Source organism: Canis lupus, chromosome 3, assembly GCF_048164855.1.
Source record: "Canis lupus baileyi chromosome 3, mCanLup2.hap1, whole genome shotgun sequence".
Lineage (NCBI taxonomy): Eukaryota > Metazoa > Chordata > Mammalia > Carnivora > Canidae > Canis > Canis lupus.
In genome coordinates this window covers 65930887-65949484 of record NC_132840.1, presented here as the reverse complement: position 1 = coordinate 65949484, position 18598 = coordinate 65930887, and the positions used below count along the sequence as shown (strand labels likewise).

Below are 18598 nucleotides of genomic sequence, written 5' to 3'. Positions count from 1 at the left end.
AGACAGGAAGAGACAGGAAGAAATAATCATTTAACTTCCTAACATGAAAGAGATAGGAATTCTAGATGTTTACATGGTAAAAAAGAATCACTGTGACTGTCATTATTTGAAAGACTATGGACAAGGTATTCTGAGTGCACTAGATTTTAATTTCTAGAAAACGCTGTGGCATTTGCTATGGTAATTTTGTTTGTTAGCACCAAACACCCTCTCCTCTTCATCCAAATGCCAATTTACAAAGACTCAAAAATATTGCACAGAAAAAAACTGACCAAATTGGGTATTCGTGGGTCTTGTGTGTGGAGTGGGCAGGCTAGGGATGCCTCAGAAAGACGGTGATGGGGGCAGAGCAGTCACGTGTCCTTAACACTGGCAGAAAGACATGGGGGCCCAGATCTCCTAGCTCTTTGAGAAGCAACAGAGGGTGATTTTTAAAAAAATGACTGATTGAGAAACCAGGGTTTTTTACTATTTATGCCAGACAATAAACATTCACCTTTGACATCGGACAAATCATTTCTGATTCAGAATGTAGTTTCCTTCACCTTAAATTGGAGTTTCCAGACTTACAGGAGTCCTTCAAGCCCTCGATGTATTGGGTGAGGAATGTTTCTATGGCTGCCCGTCACATCATCTCTCTCTCTCTCTCTCTCTCTCTCTCTCTTTCTTCTCTAGAAAAGCCCAGGACCTGAATGTCTTTGTCCATGTGTGTGTCTGGCCATCACACGTTCTCTCTGATAAATACAAGAGATGACTTTCCTAAGAATTCTTTACTAAGAATAGTACCACTGGTTCTGTTCTGAATGTGTCCCTACATATATGACTTGTTTGCAAGTAGCAAATAACCATTGATTCTTCAGTTTGTGCTTAAAATTAAGTCTCTACAAATAACACGCATAGAGTCCAGTCACCTTGATTTTCTTGGGAGGACACTAAAGTGCATGTAACCATTTCCAGAACTGGCCCAAGGCTGTGTCATGGCTGGTAACACAGTGCAGTGGCCTTTTGGAGGCTTATGTAATCTATGGGATAGAATAGCCTCTGAAAAAATCCATCAGGCAAAGTAGGGATTTCAACCATGATCATCCCTTTGACCAGTCTCTTTCTCTCCTCCTTCCATGCCTCTACTTCCCCTCCCCCTCCTCTCTCATCCTCTCTTATCTTCTGTCACTACCTTCTGTTTCTGATGAGTATCAAAAATGACACAGAAGTGTTTACTTCATTGGCACGTGGGAAAGAGATCCAGTGTGATCATTATCTCCTCCTTCTTTTTGGTTTGAACACTATTAAATGAAAAAAGCATGCTTCAAACCATGACAACCTTTTTTTCAAAGAATCTTTTTAGTTTCCACATGGTTTGGGAGAAAAGAGATGCTGTTTTTTCCCTTCCTGGGAGTCATGGGCACTTTAAAGTGGTGGGGATGGGGCTAGCAATTAGAAAAACCACCCCAGTGTTCTTCCCAAAGATGCCCCCTTCCCAGCCTCTGTTCAGGGGCCTAAGTGACCTCACTTTCTTTTCCCTTTCATGGCTCTCTTTACCTGTATTTCACCCCTGGAAGCCTTCATTTTTCCTACCTACAGGCCTTTTTGCTAAAGATGAAAATTACTTAGAACTCTTTAGAATTAGCTGGTGTGAAAACAATATACATTGATCGGAAACAGCTCAGGAAATGGTTCAAATTGCAGAGTTGAAACACTATTCAGGTATGATGATTGGGGGCATTTAGGAGAATTGGAAATGCTTTTCAACATATCATTAAAAGGCAGAAAAGGTACTTAAATTGTTTCCCTCATTTTACTCAATCTACTAGCACGGAGCCAATAAATGGTACATAGTCATGAAACTAGGTTTGATACAGTTGGCACCATTTTAACGTTGTTTCCTCATGGAGCCATTATTTTGTGGCATGTCCCTTTTCAAAGAAAGATCAAAGGTGGCCGGTGCTCAAATATATCCAACATGGGAAAAGAAAGCATGTATTTGCCTTGAGTTTGTGAGCAAAAAGAATCTTAGTATCTGAATTTTGAACTCTAATTTTTTTCCACAACATTGCCTTCCTTTAAGCCCTACAGATATAGTTTCTTAATGACCTAGACCAAACAACAAGGATTAGATAGTATTAAGAAAGCAGGATAATAGGGTAGCAATTTATTATTGTACACAGTCCACTTCTCTCCAGGATGATTTTTAAGTCCTATTTAGGAGTTTACCATAATAGCAGAAACCATTTCATCTGAATGCAGGAGAAATTTTCAGAATATGCATTTTTTCAAAGTAAGAATTAGTGTCTTAAAAAGTATTTAACAGTTGCACCATCATCAATTGTGCCTATGTGCCGATGAATGTACAAAAATTAACAAATTAAAACAAAGTAATGTTGCTATTTATGTCACCTCGATCATAAAATGAGGCTATTCATAGCTAGCACTTATAGAAAGATGACTCTGTATCTGAAGTCCCATACTAAGGGTTTTTACATGCATTACCTCATTTAACATTCAACCAGACCTCTGATGCAAAGTTCTGTTAGCATCTCCATTTTACAAAAGAAGATTCACAAAGTTTAAGTAGCAGATCAATGCCATTTGGCCCTCATATGGCAGGGTCAATACTTGACCTCATGTCTGTTCAACTCCAAGCCTATACCCACTCTCAGCATAAAATTAAGCTCAATAATTCTATAATAAGAGTGTCTGGGTTTCAATTTCAGCTCCACATTCCCTAGCTCAAGGTCTAGTTGAGAATTCTTAATCTCTCTGTGCTTCCATTGTCTCTGTAAAAAGAGATGATCTATAGCCATACCTACCTTGTGATATTGTTATAATGATTAACTAAGATATATAAATCACAAACTGAGTAGCACTTAGTAAGCGTTTAACAAATGCTAATGTCTTTTATTGACCCTATTTTCCCCCATGCCCACCACTCCTAGAAAAAACCCTGAGATTTTTTTGGTTTTATGTTTTACTTTTCTTCCTCTGTAGAGCACAATAATGATAATTTTTAAATAAGCCTTAGTTGGGACAGGGGAAATTGAATAAAAGTCTAACAACAGCACATGGTTTACTAGCAGCCTGCTCCAATAGTATTTGGGATGTTCAACCTTCAATGAAGGCAGCCTCAGGTAACACTAACCTGACTCAAACAGACCAATGCCATATGTCATCCCCATGCTCTGCTATAAATGGGCTACATGGTTAGGTCCATCAGCAACCCTAGAGCTGGATGGTCCTTATATCAAAGGCTTTGACTGGGTGTTGCTGGTGCTCTGAGCAGAAAGTAAAGGGAGATGAACTGGGAGAAGCTGAAGGAAAAGAGAATGGATAAGAAACTAAGGTTGGTTAAGAAATTATTTCATTCAATGCTAATAACATCCATATTCCTACTTCCCTCCCATTCTTCCTCCAGCTTCTCTCTATTCCCCTTCTCTCTTCTCTTTCCCATCTCTGTCTGTCTCTATCTCTTCCTCTCCCTCCCATCTTTCCTTTATATTGTTTGAGCTCCTACTTTTATTTAGGCCAATCTTTCTGTTGAGAAAACTGAGTCTAAAAGGTCAATATCGGGTGCCTGGGTGGCTCAGTCAGTTAAGTGTCTGACTCTTAATTTCTGCTTAGGTCATGATCTCAGGGTTGTGAGATCGAGGTCTGTGTCAGGCTCTGCACTGGACATGGAGCTTGCTTAGGATTCTCTCTCTCCCTCCCCCTCTGCTCTTCTCCTCCCTCCCTTTACATAAAAAATAAAAAGATCAATAACAACTATTGTAAATAATGCTGCTACAAACATAGGAGTGCACACACATATCTTTTTAACTTGATGTTTTCACATTCTTTGGTTAAATACCCATTAGTGTAATTATTGGATCATATTTTTAATTTTTTGAGGAACTCCATACTGGTCTCCAGTGGCTGCACCAGTTTTCATTCCCATCAATAGCACAAGAGACTTCCCCTTTCTCCACATCCCCACCAACACCTGTTGTTTCCGATGTTGTTAATTTTAGCCATTCTGACAGATGTAAGGTGACATCTCATTGTGGTTTTGATTTACATTTTCCCGATGATATGTGATGTTGAGCAACTTTTTATGTGCCTGTTGGTTATCTGGGTGTCATCTTTGGAGAAATGACTCTTCATGTCTTCTGCCCATTTTTCGTTGGATTATTTGTTTTTTTGGGTTGAGTTTTAGAAGTTCTTTATATATTTTGTATACTAACCCTTTATCAGACATGTCATTTGCAAATATCTTCTCCCATTCAGTAGGCTGCCTTTTCATTTTGTTGGTTGTTTCCTTTGCTGTGTAGAAGCCTTTTATTTTGGTGTAGTCCCAACAGTTTATTTTTGCTTTTATTTCCCTTGCTTCAGGAGACATATCTAGGAAAATGTTGCTACAGCCAATGTCAGAGACATCACTGCCTCTGCTCTCTTCTAGGATTTTTATGGTTTCAGGTCTCACATTTGGGTCTTTAATCCATTTTGAGTTTATTTTTGTGTATGATGTAGGAAAGTGGTCCAGCTTCATTCTTTTGCATGTAGTTGACCTGTTTTTCCAACACTGTTTCTTGAAGAGCTTGTCTTTTTTCCATCGGATATTCTTTCTTGCTTGTCAAATATTAATTGATCATATAATTGTGGATTTATTTCTGTGTCCATCAATAGATAAATGGACAAAGAAAATGTGAGATACACATGCACAATAGATAATCTGGTGTGTGTGTATATGTATATATATACACACATATATAAAAAGAAATCTTGCCATTTGCAACAACATGGGTGGAGCTAGACAGTATAATGCTAAGAGAAATAAGTCAGCCAGATAAAGACAAATACATGATTTCACTCATATGTATAATTTAAGAAACAAAACAAATAAGCAATGGAAAAACGGAAAGAGATAAAGAGAGAAACCAAGAAACAGATTCTTAACTACAGAGAACATACTGAGGGTTACCAGTGGGGAGCTGGGTGAAATTAGTGATGAGAATGAAGGAGGGCACTTGTCATGATGAGCACTTGGATGATGTATAGAATTGTTGAATCACTATGTTGTTACACCTGAAACTAATATAACACTGTATGTTCATTATGCTAGAATTAAAGAAAAAGAAAATTAAAAATAAGAAATGGAAAGAAAACATTTGATCTGCAGAATACTATTCAGCAATAAAAAGGAATGAGCTATTAATAGACACAGGTTTGCTATCTCTTAAGAAAATTATGCTGAGTTAATAAAGTCTATCTCAAAAAAATAAAGCCTATCTCAAAAAGTTACCTAGTATAGGATTCCATCTCTTTAACATTCTTGAAATGACAATTATGGAGTAGTGTTGTATGGAGTTAGGGTAGTGGTTGTAAAGAGTTAGGGATTGGGATGGATTTAGCTATATAAATCAGTGGCACAAGGATTCTTTATGATTGGAAATGTTTTGGGTCTTGACTCTTGTGATGATTACATGAAGCTACATGCACACACACATGTGAGTGCATATAAAACTGGTGAAATCTGAATAAAGTTGATGAATTGTATCAATATCACAAAGAAAGAAATAGGTCAATAACTTTTTCAAGGTCACACAGTGTGTCTGTGATGGATATTTGTACAAAGTCCTCTTTGGCTCATAAGCCCTTGCTCTTTCTGCTGTACTCCTCTACTTAAAAGAGGACAGTGGGCATGTATAAGAAGGGAAGGCATCTGTCTAGGAAAACAGGGTAGGAACAGAAGTGCTTCCAAAAATAGCCAGAGGCTCTTTCAGTATCTTTTGGGTCATAGGTACAAGAGTCTATTCTAGAATTTTGTTTATTTTTGCCTTCCACTTCAAGAAAATATTATATTGAGTATCACCTAGGCTACTGCCTATCTTTTCCTCTTGTCTGCCAGACAAGAAAAATCTTAGCCATATCTTTCCCAGGGCTTGGACATTTGAATTTTCAGAAAGTAATAAACTATGTTGCCTCTTTGAGGGCTGGGATTCTTCACTGATTGCTAAACTGCACAGTTTGCTGCACTTTGCTGGATTTGCAAATTGTAAAGATGGGAGCAATCTCCTCAGGGACTGATTATATTTTTCAAAAATCTGCATTTTTGTATTATTAACTCTCAAGGAAGCAAGAAAAAAAAAAAGACTTCCTTTCATTAACTGCATACTGCTCTGGGCTTGGTAGGTAAAATTAGGCTACTAGAATAATAAACTCCTTTAGGCATTTCCATTATACCTTTAGGACAAGCAGGTATGCAAGTCTGAGTTAAAATGTATAAAGCACAAAGTTCTGTCTTATATAGGGGAGGGTTTCTAGACGGACTATGCTTGTCTTGCCTTCCTTTGAAACACATTCACCTTGTCATTGTCCCTGAGGACAATGAAAGTACTTGTTAATGTCACCATGCTTCATTACTGAGTACTTACCTCTAGTAATAGTTGCAACAGTTTGCACAGATGGTGTTTATGTGTTTGTTTAAAATGCCAAATATTTTTATAATTTGATAAATAAAACATTAGCAAACTGCTTATGGATACATCTATTAGAAGACTGAGATAATTAAAGATAATCAATCAAGGATGGATGCATAAAGTAAGATTTCAAGTATACATGATTATTTATCAAATAAATACTTAGAGGCAATGGCAGGAACCACTGGGATGGAATGCTAGCTTTCCTCTTAGTATTCAAAGACCTTAATAGCCCTCTGAACACTGAAGGAGGAAGCATATCTTAGTTACAGCCAAGAAAAGGAACATTTATGAAACAATTTCTCCTGATTGATGATTTGAAGCAGTGAGGTGTTTCTGATTTAAAAAAAAAAAAAATCCAACCAATTTGTCAGCACAATGTTGGAAGGAACAAAGTTTCTCATTTGATTTCATTGACTTAACACATCCTGGGAATAACAAGTACCCTGCTATTCCCCAAACCTAGAGAAGGCAGATGCATGCAGAATAGCTGCTTAATAGAAGCACTGTCATTTGTTAAAAGAAATGTCTGCTCACATTTCCTCGGACTCTTTAGGAGTGGGAATAAACCAAGCATAACACCATTTGTTTCTGTAGTACAGCTAAAGTGCCATAAACAACCAAAGAAGAGGTAAATATTTTCCTGCTTTTCAACAGGAACACGTTCCTGTTTAGCTCCCTGTTTACAAATATACTGTTTCTGGCTTTGGTTTCTCGGGGACATCTTTGCCTTTTCTCCTTAATCAGAAAGGAAGAGGCCAATAATGATTCCAGCAAGTCTGAGCACTGCTGCACTGACCCTGCTGGAGAAGCTGCTGATTGCTTGACTTATGTATAGTAAGTGGTTATGAATATTCATCTCATTCTGTTTTTTTCCAGTGTTTGAATAAGTGCTTCATCTTACGTGAGCTATTTATGATATCTTTGTAGGATTTCAGAGTAATCTATAAAAGAATAAAAGTTTAGTCGGATTTGAAAGAGATACAGGTAGATTTGAGTGTTGAGAGAGGGCATTTCAAAAGGTTAACATTTCTCAATCCTGGGTATAATTTAGAATCTCCAGGGGAGAGATTAAAACATACATTGTATGAATTAAATCAGTATCTTTGGAGGTGGTTAATGACATCATACCTTTTGAAATTCCCTAGATGAGTTTAATGTGCAACCAGGATGAGAGCCACTGTTCTCCATGTTCAAGCTCATAAATACAATTTTACAATCTGTAAAGAGAATAGAATTTTTATTTAATTTTTTTTAAGAGAGGAGGTGAAAGGAGCAGAGGGAAAGAGAGAATCTTCAGCAGGCTCCTTGCCCAGTGTGGAGCCTGGCATGGATTTCAATCTCACAACCCTGAGATCATGACTTGAGCCGAAATCAAGAGTCGGGAGCTTAATTGACTGAGCCACCCAGGTGCCACCAAGTGAAAGGATTGAATCCAGGAAAATCTCAGAAAAGGGCCTGAAGAAGCAGTTCACCAAAGAAGACATACAAATGGCCATTAAATAGTTTTTAAAATAAACTAAAGCTTTCTTTGATTATTATCAAAGAAATGCAAAGTAAAATAGCAGTGGAATATCACTTTTGCCTATCATGTTAGTAAAGCTTTTAAACTGACAATATTTAACAGGATATAAAGACTATAGTGGTTGCCTTGCCAACATGCATGACATACATTTGCTGTTGTGAGCAACAGTATGGCAAGGGTGGGCCTGACTTCACTTGGCTGCCTCCCTTCCTAGGGTGCTCAGTGGTAGCATCCATCAGGTAACAGAATTACCCTAGCCTGGTAATCCTAGCCTTTCCTGGCCAATCAGAATGGCTTTTATCTGTAGTTGTGGGACTGAACTGTCTTTCTCCTCTAGGTATAAAAGCAGCAGCACTTTGCCAGCAGCCATCTCAGACTGAGGATAAAACTAACACAGGGAAGAAACAAGGAAGGTATCATCCATTTACTTAAACCACTAAATCTCCTTTCTGTTTAAATCACTTTGAATTAGCTGTTGTTATTATTATTTATGAGTCAAAGCATACTGACGACTTTATCTGAAAAGGTCACAATAGGTACTAATAAGCTGCAAACTGGAAGCAACCTTTCCAGGGAGCGAATAGGCAATATGTATCCAAAACTTTAAAATGAATTACATCTTTCACTTTATAATCCTGCTCCTAGGATTGTATTCCAAGGGGCTAATCACAGATGGTTAAAGACCTGTGTTAGAGAGCATTCATAACAGATATTTTTAATAGCTAAGAATTAGAAATAGCTAAAATGATCAATTTAGTAATCTTGCATAAGTAAGACTGGGCACATTTATATGAAGCAATCATTAAAGTCACATTTTTAACAACGTTTATTAATGATCATGAAGATGTGAAGTGGAAGAAAATGTGTATAGCTGAACAGAACTATAACCCAATATAAATAATTATTCCGGCTAGTGGGATTACAGGCAATTTTTATTTCCCTCTATGGATCTTTCTGTGTTTTCTAAATTCTCTATAATGAGCATGTATTAGTTTTATAACCAAAGAACAAAGTGATTTGTAGTACAAATGATGGCTAAGTCTTCTCCCCAAGAACTACTGTGAAGCCATGAGAGGCAATAGTCAGATTTCTCAGAATTCCCTCTTCCAGGGTTCCCAGCCTCCTTATCTGAGCTCTACTGTCAGCAGCCGGGGAGCCAGCCTTCATAGGGTCTCCACATCCTTCCTGGGGCCTTCTAAGCCAGGCTTCAGTGAAAGGAACGGAGATGGAGAGAGTCTGGGAAGCTCTCCTGTTCTGCTGCATCTCTAAATTGTAGAATTTTTTAAAAGATTTAAAAGTCATCTATTATAATTGATTGGCCAGCACCAAGGACAGCTTGACCTATTTTCACCAACCTCCATGCAATTTAAAAGCCACGTATTAAGAATTACTTGAAATCTCTGTTTTGCCAGAGTGAAGGACCCAGTGCCCCTCTGTTACTACCTTAAAGGCATCAATTACCCTTCTCTGGTTCTCTTTGCTCTTAAAAATAAGACAGAAATGTTCTGAAAGCAGCCAACTCGGTGCACAGCCGCTGACATCTTTAGCACGTCTCACCTAGAGATGGACAAGTGTCATGCCTGCAACTGTAATTGTATTCAAGCCCGAAGTGGAAAGGAGAACAGAAGAGAGAAGGCTCAAATTCAGCAAGCCAGTTAAGACATCTCTTCATTCTTCTGAGCTGTGAATGCTTTCTTTCCCAGTCAGGGGGCCTGACCTCTGTGGTAGAGGACCTGAGCGGTGCCTTCTCTTTGGGGTGGGACAAAAGACTCCCCTCAAAACTAAATTCTGTCCTAGTTCCCAAATCCCCTCAATCAATGAAGAAACTGCTATTGAATAAAGCTAGGAAAGGAGAGGGAGGTGAAAAGCTCCATGACAGAGATTCCCAACAGGGATCAAACATTAGAGCTAATGCAGAAAGGAGATTAACACGTTGAAAAATACCCAAGCAATTAAGATAATCTGCATCCACTGTGGTTCACACACCAGATCAGTGTTTCTCAAACTTTAGTATGCACAGAAACCACCTGGGAAGCTTTTTAAAATGCCAGTTCTTATTCAGTACATCTGGGGTGAAATTCTGCATTTGTAACAGAATTTCAGTATGCCTGTTAGTGGCAAGAGTTCTACATCTATGAGATGGATGGGGTGTGGATCTCAGCTATGGGGCTGCAGTTTCTCCATGCAGCCCAGCGGGGCTAGGGTTCATGGGGAACTGGACCTCCCAGGTGACTTGGTGAGCGCTGTGATTGGGGCTGAGGACAATGAGAGCAACACGCGAAACAGTGGAGCACACAGCAACATGCTGTAAGTGGGTTAGAAGCATCATTTTTGCAGTTGGAATCCCTATATCTTTTAATACACTCAAACTTCAGACAGGTTACTGAACAGATCTAAGTCTTCCTTCCTTACCTGTAAAGTGGGATAATGACTCCGAGGGTTTTGCATGAGATGAAATGCTACCCTTGATATGGTAGATATAGGACCTGTGGCAAAAATGCAGCACTTGTTCATAAGATTATTATTTTCATGACTATGGCTATGTTTGGGTATATACCTGAGTTATATATATAACGTTAATACAGTTATCTTAAAAAGGAGCTTCCAGGGTTAAAAGGTGGTATCACTAGAAATGTGTCCCCATCTTTTCCTTGGTCCATGATGCCCACAGACACCTTTTAGATCTGAAATGGCTCTTTGCTTTGGAACCTTTTGTCTTGGACGTTGTAACCAACCTTTCACTGGAAGAGTGTGATAGCCTGTCTCCAATCTGTGCATACGGAAGGGAAATTACCTGCCTTGGAAGGAGAAGCCGTAGAGTTTCTAAACGTTCCCACCAGGTGTTGAGCTCACTCTAAAAAGTGACCATTCTTGTAATGAGATGTGAGTGAAGGGCACGGGGAACGGAGAAGATTGAGGGGTTATCACTTATTGAAAACCTAGCAAATCTGGGTACTTAATATACCTGCATATTTTACCTAATTCTTTTTTTAAAAGAATTTATTTATTTATTTATTCATTCATTCGTTTGTTTGTTTATGAGAGACACAGAGAGAGGCAGAGACGTAGGCAGAGGGAGAAGCAGGCTTCATGCAGGAAGCCTGATGTGGGACTCAATCCCTGGACTCCAGGATCACGCCCTGAGCCAAAGGCAGACGCTCAACCACTGAGCCACCCAGGCCTCCACTTTACCTCATTCAATGCTTATGGTAACTCTGTGCAGTAAGTAGAAATGAAATGATTGAACATGCTAGAGCAGAGATGCCATCCAAGTTTAAGTTCTCACAACTAAAAGTAACAGAAGTGGGATTCAAATCCAAATATTTCTGACTTCACATTTATGTCAAGACTCTTCTGGCCTCACATGACTCCTGTCTTGCATCTGGCATTCTCATCATTTGAGTCAACACTTTTGAAAACAAGTATTCTTTGTAAATTGTGGAGGACTCTATGTTTGTTAGATGGTGTCAGATCACAGCTGAATAAATGAGAGGTCATAGCTGAGAAGGTAAAAACCAATGAAGATCATTGAAATGAGTCTATAGAAAGAGAGAACATGGGGATCAGAGGAGGCAGTGTGAGGGCAGCAGATGCCCCCAGTGGGGTGATGGCACTCAGATGGAAACCATGGAGAAAGACAAGAGCACGTGTTAACTTTTCAATTTTTCTCAGATTCCTCCCTACCAAGCCATGCCGATATGTTGGGGCCCAGCCCTCAGAGCATCTCCCTGGACTTCTGGTACTCACTTAGAATTCCAGGGATCCTGAAGGCCAGACTATACTACCAGTTTCAGAGTGAATTAAGTAGGCCTTAAACTCTAAGAAATTGAATCAGAATGCAAAAGACTTCAAGGACTTGGCTCCATCACCTTGGTCTAGGATGGCTTCATTGGGCCCATGTGCAAGTAGCCAGAGAAAGCTGGTGTCTAGAGAGATAAAAAATGAATCAGATATGCCAAAAGAGGCAATGGTAAGAGACCATGTGAATCTAAGGGCTGATGTAGAAATAAGTTGACAAGCAAACAGGCTGCCTGGGCTCCCACCTGCTGTCCAGGCTCTGGTTTCAGCCTCCCATGAGGCTGATTACACTCCCTGCTTTGAAAGATACCCTGTTTCTTAGCAATTGGTGTCTCATTTATATTAAAGCACTTTTGAACAGATTTCTCTTGCTTGTAATCAAGCAATTCCCGACCAAGGTGACTGCAATCTCATCTGGCCAACTTTGGCCCATGCAAGTTATTACTGCCTCCCTCTTCTCCTTTTCACAGAGAGAACAGCTCCTCAGCCAAAACCACACAGTGACTCCAGTCAGCTACAGCTCACCAGTACATGGTCCCCAGCAAATGGGTTTTTCATTAGAATGTTCCATTGCTCTAAAGGGCAGTCACACTTAGCTGGTCAATTTTAATCAAATTCTTTGCCCACAAAGTCAGAAAGGTACAGACTTAAATTTGTCCCATGAAAATTGTTCTTAGCTGATAAAAAACATTTTATTTAAATTGTTAACAGTGTATCTTTAGTGCAAATCTATTTCAATTACAAAAGCTAAGAACTCTGACTATCAAATCCCTCTGCAGTAACTTCAACCCATTAAATCAGAACAATTTACCTTTCATCCATTGCCATCATGAATGCAATAATGAGGTGGGAAACAATAAAGATGTGGAATCATTTAATTTAAAAGAAAAAGTGAGCCACAATTCTAATTAAATCTTCTCACATTTCTAGTACAATACTTCACCTTCTATCTTTTCTTTTGTAGATTTTAAATGAAATTTCTGCACAAAATAAGCCAATGATATAGATTTCCATGCAAGGATGGATGTTTCTAATAATCACGTCCTTCATATTAATTCCAAGGAACAACTGTTGCTAGGAACAGTTACACATTGGAAATTCCAAATTTCCAAGGAACCAACAGTACATAATCAAGTACAGTGACCCAGGCTCAACACATTAATAGTTGCATATATTTTCATTAAGAATGCCTACATTGGGACGCCTGCGTGGCTCAGCAGTTAGGCATCTGCCTTCGGCTCAGGGCGTGATCCTGGAGTCCCGGGATCCAGTCCCACATCGGGCTCCCTGTGAGGAGCCTGCTTTTTTTCTCTGCCTATGTCTCTGCCTCTCTCTGTGTGTCTCTCATGAATAAATAAATAATAAAAAAAGAATGCCTACATTTTTCATTTTCAGTGTGATTTTGATGATCAACACACAGCACCACCAAAAACTATCACATTTCTAAAGCCTATATAATCCCATGTCCACTGTGAGGTCTGGCACGGGAGAGCACCTGGGAATTTGGCTGGAGTCCAAGGTACTCCAAGATTCATTGTTTCCTCCAAGGGCTCTAGAACTTCTGAGAGCCAGGGATTCTTTGAAGTGGCCCAAGAGATATAATGGATCTTGCAATTCTATGTCACTCAAAAGCAAAGACTCTCAGAAGGACCAGCAGAGATGACTAAATATTCCTGAATAACCCTCATATGTTCAAAATACCTTATACTGCAATCAGAAATTTAAGAATACTTATAAAATGATGATAACTGAGATCTGTACTGGTGTTCTAGAGGGTTTTTTTTAAAAGATTTTATTTATTTATTTGACAGACACAGAGAGAGAAAGAATAGCAGACAAAGAGGAAGAGGGAGAAGCAGGCTCCCTGCTCAGCAGGGAGCCCAACATAGGGCTCGATCCCAGGACCCTGAGATCATGACCTGAGCTGAAGGCAGATGCTTAACCAACTGAGCCACCCAGTCACTCCAATATTCGAGTTTATAAAGCACTTTTACATATCTCAGTTGTTCTCAAGAATCATGTCCAGTAGCACTCATCATTATGTTCATTTTAAAGATGAGGGAATCCCTGGGTGGCGCAGCGGTTTGGCGCCTGCCTTTGGCCCAGGGCACGATCCTGGAGACCCGGGATCGAATCCCACGTCGGGCTCCCGGTGCATGGAGCCTGCTTCTCCCTCTGCCTGTGTCTCTGCCTCTCTCTCTCTCTCTCTCTCTCTCTCTCTCTCTGTGACTATAATAAATAAATTAAAAAAAATTAAAAAAAAAAATAAAGATGAGCAAAGTAGGACCCTGGGAGTCTTACCAAAGTGATTTGCCACTAGTTTCAGAGCCAGGAAGAGGCAGATTTAGGACTAAAATCTACGTATCCCAACTCCTAGATATATGTTTTCTGCCACTATACTTAATACCCATTTATTTAAATCTACTGTCCCTCAAGTTATTGAAACTCAACTTTTCCAAAGATAGAACAACATGACTGGTCACTAACTCTAAACATTAAAATTTGTAACCTGCTTGTTAAGAAATTCTCATCTAGTGTTGGGGCATCATGAAAATTAGTCAGTTTCCTGTGTTAGAATAATGCAAGTCTGAGTAACTAATTGCAGGGACTTCCCAGGCCCTCTTCCCTACCCCTCCCCTACCAGACAGAAAAGGACAGCACATCACCCCTTCTTTGAGTTACTGGTTCAAGCCACATGCAAGTTTCTCTTGAGTTGTTAGAATCTTTTCCTCAATCTTCTTTCTAGGCCCTCAAAAATGTAGTTTCCCACATGAAAGAGCCCCTTACCATGTATGTAAAATATCAGATTCCAGTTGCCCACTGGGTGTGCACGAAGAAAACACGATCTCCACAGTCAGCAATGTGTGTCCAGAATAGCTCTTTTTGAGCAACATGATTAACCTTGCTTACCCCCAGTTTTATGTACCTGTAAGAAGGGAATGACCATTCCCACCCCATGTGGCTATGCTGAAATTTAAGAAGGGATTATTCATAAAGGTGCCCAGCCCAGAAATTGTCAGTCGCCTTTCTCCCTCTCCTCTCTGGAAATGACATAAGCCCTAAGAAAGCACAGAATTCATCATATCCCTCTTAGAGGTCTGCATGATGCTTGGCATACAGAAGGTGCTCTATAAATACATATGAATGAGACAGCTTTGGGGCATTAATTCTTTATTTTAGCTGCTGACTGCCAGGGAAAGCAATCAACAAAGTGTTGACTTCAGCATTTACCAGCTAAATTAGCAGCTTTTTCTAATCATGTCTGTTCTTCATGGAAAATTGCCATATAAACTGATACACAGGCCACTTAGGCATCAGCAGAGCACTCTCCCAGGTGAAATGAGCCTGAGACATAGCACCGGGCCCCTGCGGGGATCATAAGAGCCAGGGTCTGGTCCCAGCTCTGTTTTACTGGCTTTGTGATTTCAGTTAAGTCATTTTATTCTTTGGGGGTTCAAGTGACCAATTGATAAAAGATGCACATTAAATTAAATCCTCTTCAAAGCTGCTTTTACTCCCATATTTTGTGATTCTCCCAAGCATAATCCTTAAATTAAATGCGAAGACTGATGTGATCAAAATTTCATAGCTTGGTCACCAAATCTTTATTGTTTCAAAGTTGTCATTAGGCTGCCAATGTTCTTCTAAGAGTGAAATCAACCAGGGGTATCACTGTTGAATCCTAACTTTGGTTGTCAGCTTTAAGGCTTATGATTTTACAATTTGGTTTACTTTAAGTCAAACTCTTCTGATTGCTATGTCAGTTAAATTAAGGTGAAAAATTCTTCTGAAAGAATTCAATCTCTTAGAACTTTTAGTCTTTTACAGGGGAAGCATAGTGATATAGGTACCCAGATTTTGGTCTGTCCCTACTCTGGAATATAGTTTCATTCTTCCAATAAGGATACGGGGTCATACAGATTTTAGGGTTATAATATTATATCCCCTTACAAACAAACAAACGAAATACACTATATTCCCTAACCTTAGCTCCATTCTCTGATTACTTTAAAGAAAACTCATTTAAAAGTTGTCTATATTTGCTGTATCCAATTTCTCTGTCCTCATTCTCTTTTAAATCCAGTCTAGTTAGGTTTTCTTCACCATCACTCCACACTGAAAAGTGTTTCTATCAAGTCACCAATGATTACAATGTTGCTAAGTGCCGTGATTGTGATTGTTCTCCCTTCTCATTCATCTTGATCTACTGAAATATTGGATATAATATTGGATACATCCTTCTGTAACCTCTTTTGCTTGGCTTCCAGCATAGCACACGTTCCACATATCTTTCTTCCTGCCTTAATGGCTACTCTTTCTTAGACTTCTTGCTGGCTCCTTTCATATTCACAGCCCCTAATCTGGGTACCCCAGGATTTTCTTCTGTATTTCAACTGGTTTCATTGGTGATCTCATCCTGTCTTATGACTTTAGATACCATCTATGTGCCAATGACTCAAAAATTTGGATCTGTAACATGATTTTTCCCCTAATTCCTTGCTTCATACATTTGATTGCTATTCAACATTTCTACTTAAATGTCCAGTAAATATCTCATATACAGTATGTCCAAAACTTGATCTTACTTCAGAACTTGCTTCTCCCCTATTCCTCCCCATCTCAGTTAATGGCAAACAGATGAGATCAAAAGCATTTTTTACTTTTTATTTTGTCTCCTACAATATATCTCACCATCAGCAAATCCTGTTTACTTTATATTCAAATTGTGTTTAGATTCTGACCTATTGTCATTATACATATCTCTGCTACCATCATGGACCCAGCCACATTATTTCTTACCTGGATTATCAAGAAACATCTCCTATTTTTTTTTTTAAGATTTTATTTATTCATTCATGAGAGACACAGAGAGAGAGAGGCAGAGGGAGAAGCAGGCTCCATGCAGGGAGTCCGATGTAGTACTCGATTCCGGATCTTCAGGATCACGCACTGAGCCGAAGGGGGCACCAAACCGCTGAGCCACCGGGACTGCCCTCTCCTAACTATTCTTTCTAATTCTGCCCCTTGCTCTCTGAGAGAATATATTCAATACAGCGGCTTACATTATTCCACTGAAACAAAAGACAGATCATGCTTTAAAGTTCCAATGCCTCCCCATGTTATTCAGAGTTAAAGACAACATACTCAAAAAAGATAAAAGCCCTACATAATCTGTCTCCTAATTACCTTGCTAACCTCATGTCCTTCCCCTCACTTATTCCATTCCTGCCACATTGGCTCCTTGATGTTCCTTAATGGACCAGGCATAGTCCTACCCCAGGGCATTTGCACATACTGTTGTTTATTTAGCCTAGAATTCCCTTCTCCCATTTACATTGCTTGGGCCCTCATCTCTTTCATATTTTGGCTTGATTGCCTCCTTTTGAGTGAGACCTCTTCAAATCAGTCAATTAAAAATTGCAACTTGCGGGCAGCCCCGGTGGTCCAGCAGTTTAGCGCCGCCTGAAGCCCAGGGTGTGATCCTGGAGACCCAGGATCGAGTCCCACGTCAGGCTCCCTGCATGGAGCCTGCCTCTCCTTCTGCCTGTGTCTCTGCCTCTGTGTGTGTGTGTGTCTCTCATGAATAAATAAATAAAATTATTTAAAAATAAAATAAAAATTGCAACTTGCTTACTCGCCCCACTCAATACTCCCTACCGCCCTTCCCCACTTTATTTTTCTCCATAACACTTTCTTTTCCTAATGCACTAAATCATTTACTTATTTGCTTACTACTGATTTCCTCCCACTAGAATGTAAGCTTCAGGAATGAAATAATTTGTTTCTACTTTATTCATTCCTATAGTCTCAGCTCCTATAATGGTACCTGGCACAGGGTACCACATACTGAGTAAAATATGTTACATTGAGATTTTGCCTACTACTGTACAATGAGACATATCTACACACCATTTCTGTGAAAGTCTCAAAGACAGAGCAAGTCTGTTTTTCTTAATGAGCTCTTTAGAATCCCACAGAGTGGCTTGTTCTTCTGAATAAGCAGGCCACAATGATCTTAATATAATTCTGGGTCATCTCACAGTCAACTTCTCCAAATAACGGGTAATTTATTTCTTTAAATTAGATCATGTCATTACCTTCTACTCAGTTGTTGAAGGTCAAAATCTCCAGTTCTGTTTTAGCTCCAGGCACTTTAAACTAGTGGTCTTGTCATGCCTTGGGATGTACTAGCTGCCAATAGCAGGGGGAAAAAAAAAAAAAAACAGATGTAAGTAAGCTTGTCCCACCTACTCATTTTCTAGGACTTGCTCTTCTCTGAACCACATCTCTTCTCTATCTCTTCTCTTCTCTTCAAGTTTTTCTTGAACCCATCTCTCCCCTCATTAATAACTTAGAAATCTTTCCCTCATTTTTGCCATCCTAGTAGTATTACTATTCTAGCACTTGAAATATATATAATACCACCTTGCATATTTGCTTTTAAGTCTGTCTCTTCCATTAGAATGCAAGTCCCTGAGTTCAGACCTTCTTTGTCTTTATAACCTTAGAAAGTAGATAGGGTCTAGTATATAGTCTCAGAAAATATTGGTCAAATGAATGAATACAAGTGAACAGGTGACCAATTGGTGACCAATTGATGATGGCTTGCCAAGGTCACTGCCATAGGGCACAAACCATCAAAAAGGTTACTTGGAGAGATTACAGTAGGTATTGTAATCATTATCACTATCATTATCACAGTCTTCATCATCAAATAACTGTACTGTGCTATGCTATGGTCCCTCTGCATAAGGATGTTAATGGTCACATTGAAGAAATAGGCATGCATATAAAAAGGTAACTAACAATAAAAAGGAGGATAGGA

General features: G+C 39.3%; 2 long non-coding RNA genes across 3 annotated transcripts in view; one reads left to right on the top strand and one right to left on the bottom strand.

Moving 5' to 3' along the window:
• LOC140630912 (uncharacterized) overlaps nucleotides 1–13279 on the bottom strand; it is an 89738-nt gene extending 76459 nt beyond the window's left edge. The window contains exons 1-3 of the long non-coding RNA XR_012028592.1: nucleotides 13153–13279; nucleotides 10387–10460; nucleotides 7581–7669 (exon numbers count right to left, since the gene is read on the bottom strand). This is a non-coding gene — a long non-coding RNA (uncharacterized lncRNA). The remainder of the gene's footprint in view (nucleotides 1–7580; nucleotides 7670–10386; nucleotides 10461–13152) is intronic.
• LOC140630911 (uncharacterized) overlaps nucleotides 1–18598 on the top strand; it is an 85865-nt gene that overhangs the window by 52849 nt on the left and 14418 nt on the right. For both annotated transcript variants that reach the window (XR_012028591.1, XR_012028590.1), the window contains exons 3-4: nucleotides 7197–7286; nucleotides 8312–8387. This is a non-coding gene — a long non-coding RNA (uncharacterized lncRNA). The remainder of the gene's footprint in view (nucleotides 1–7196; nucleotides 7287–8311; nucleotides 8388–18598) is intronic.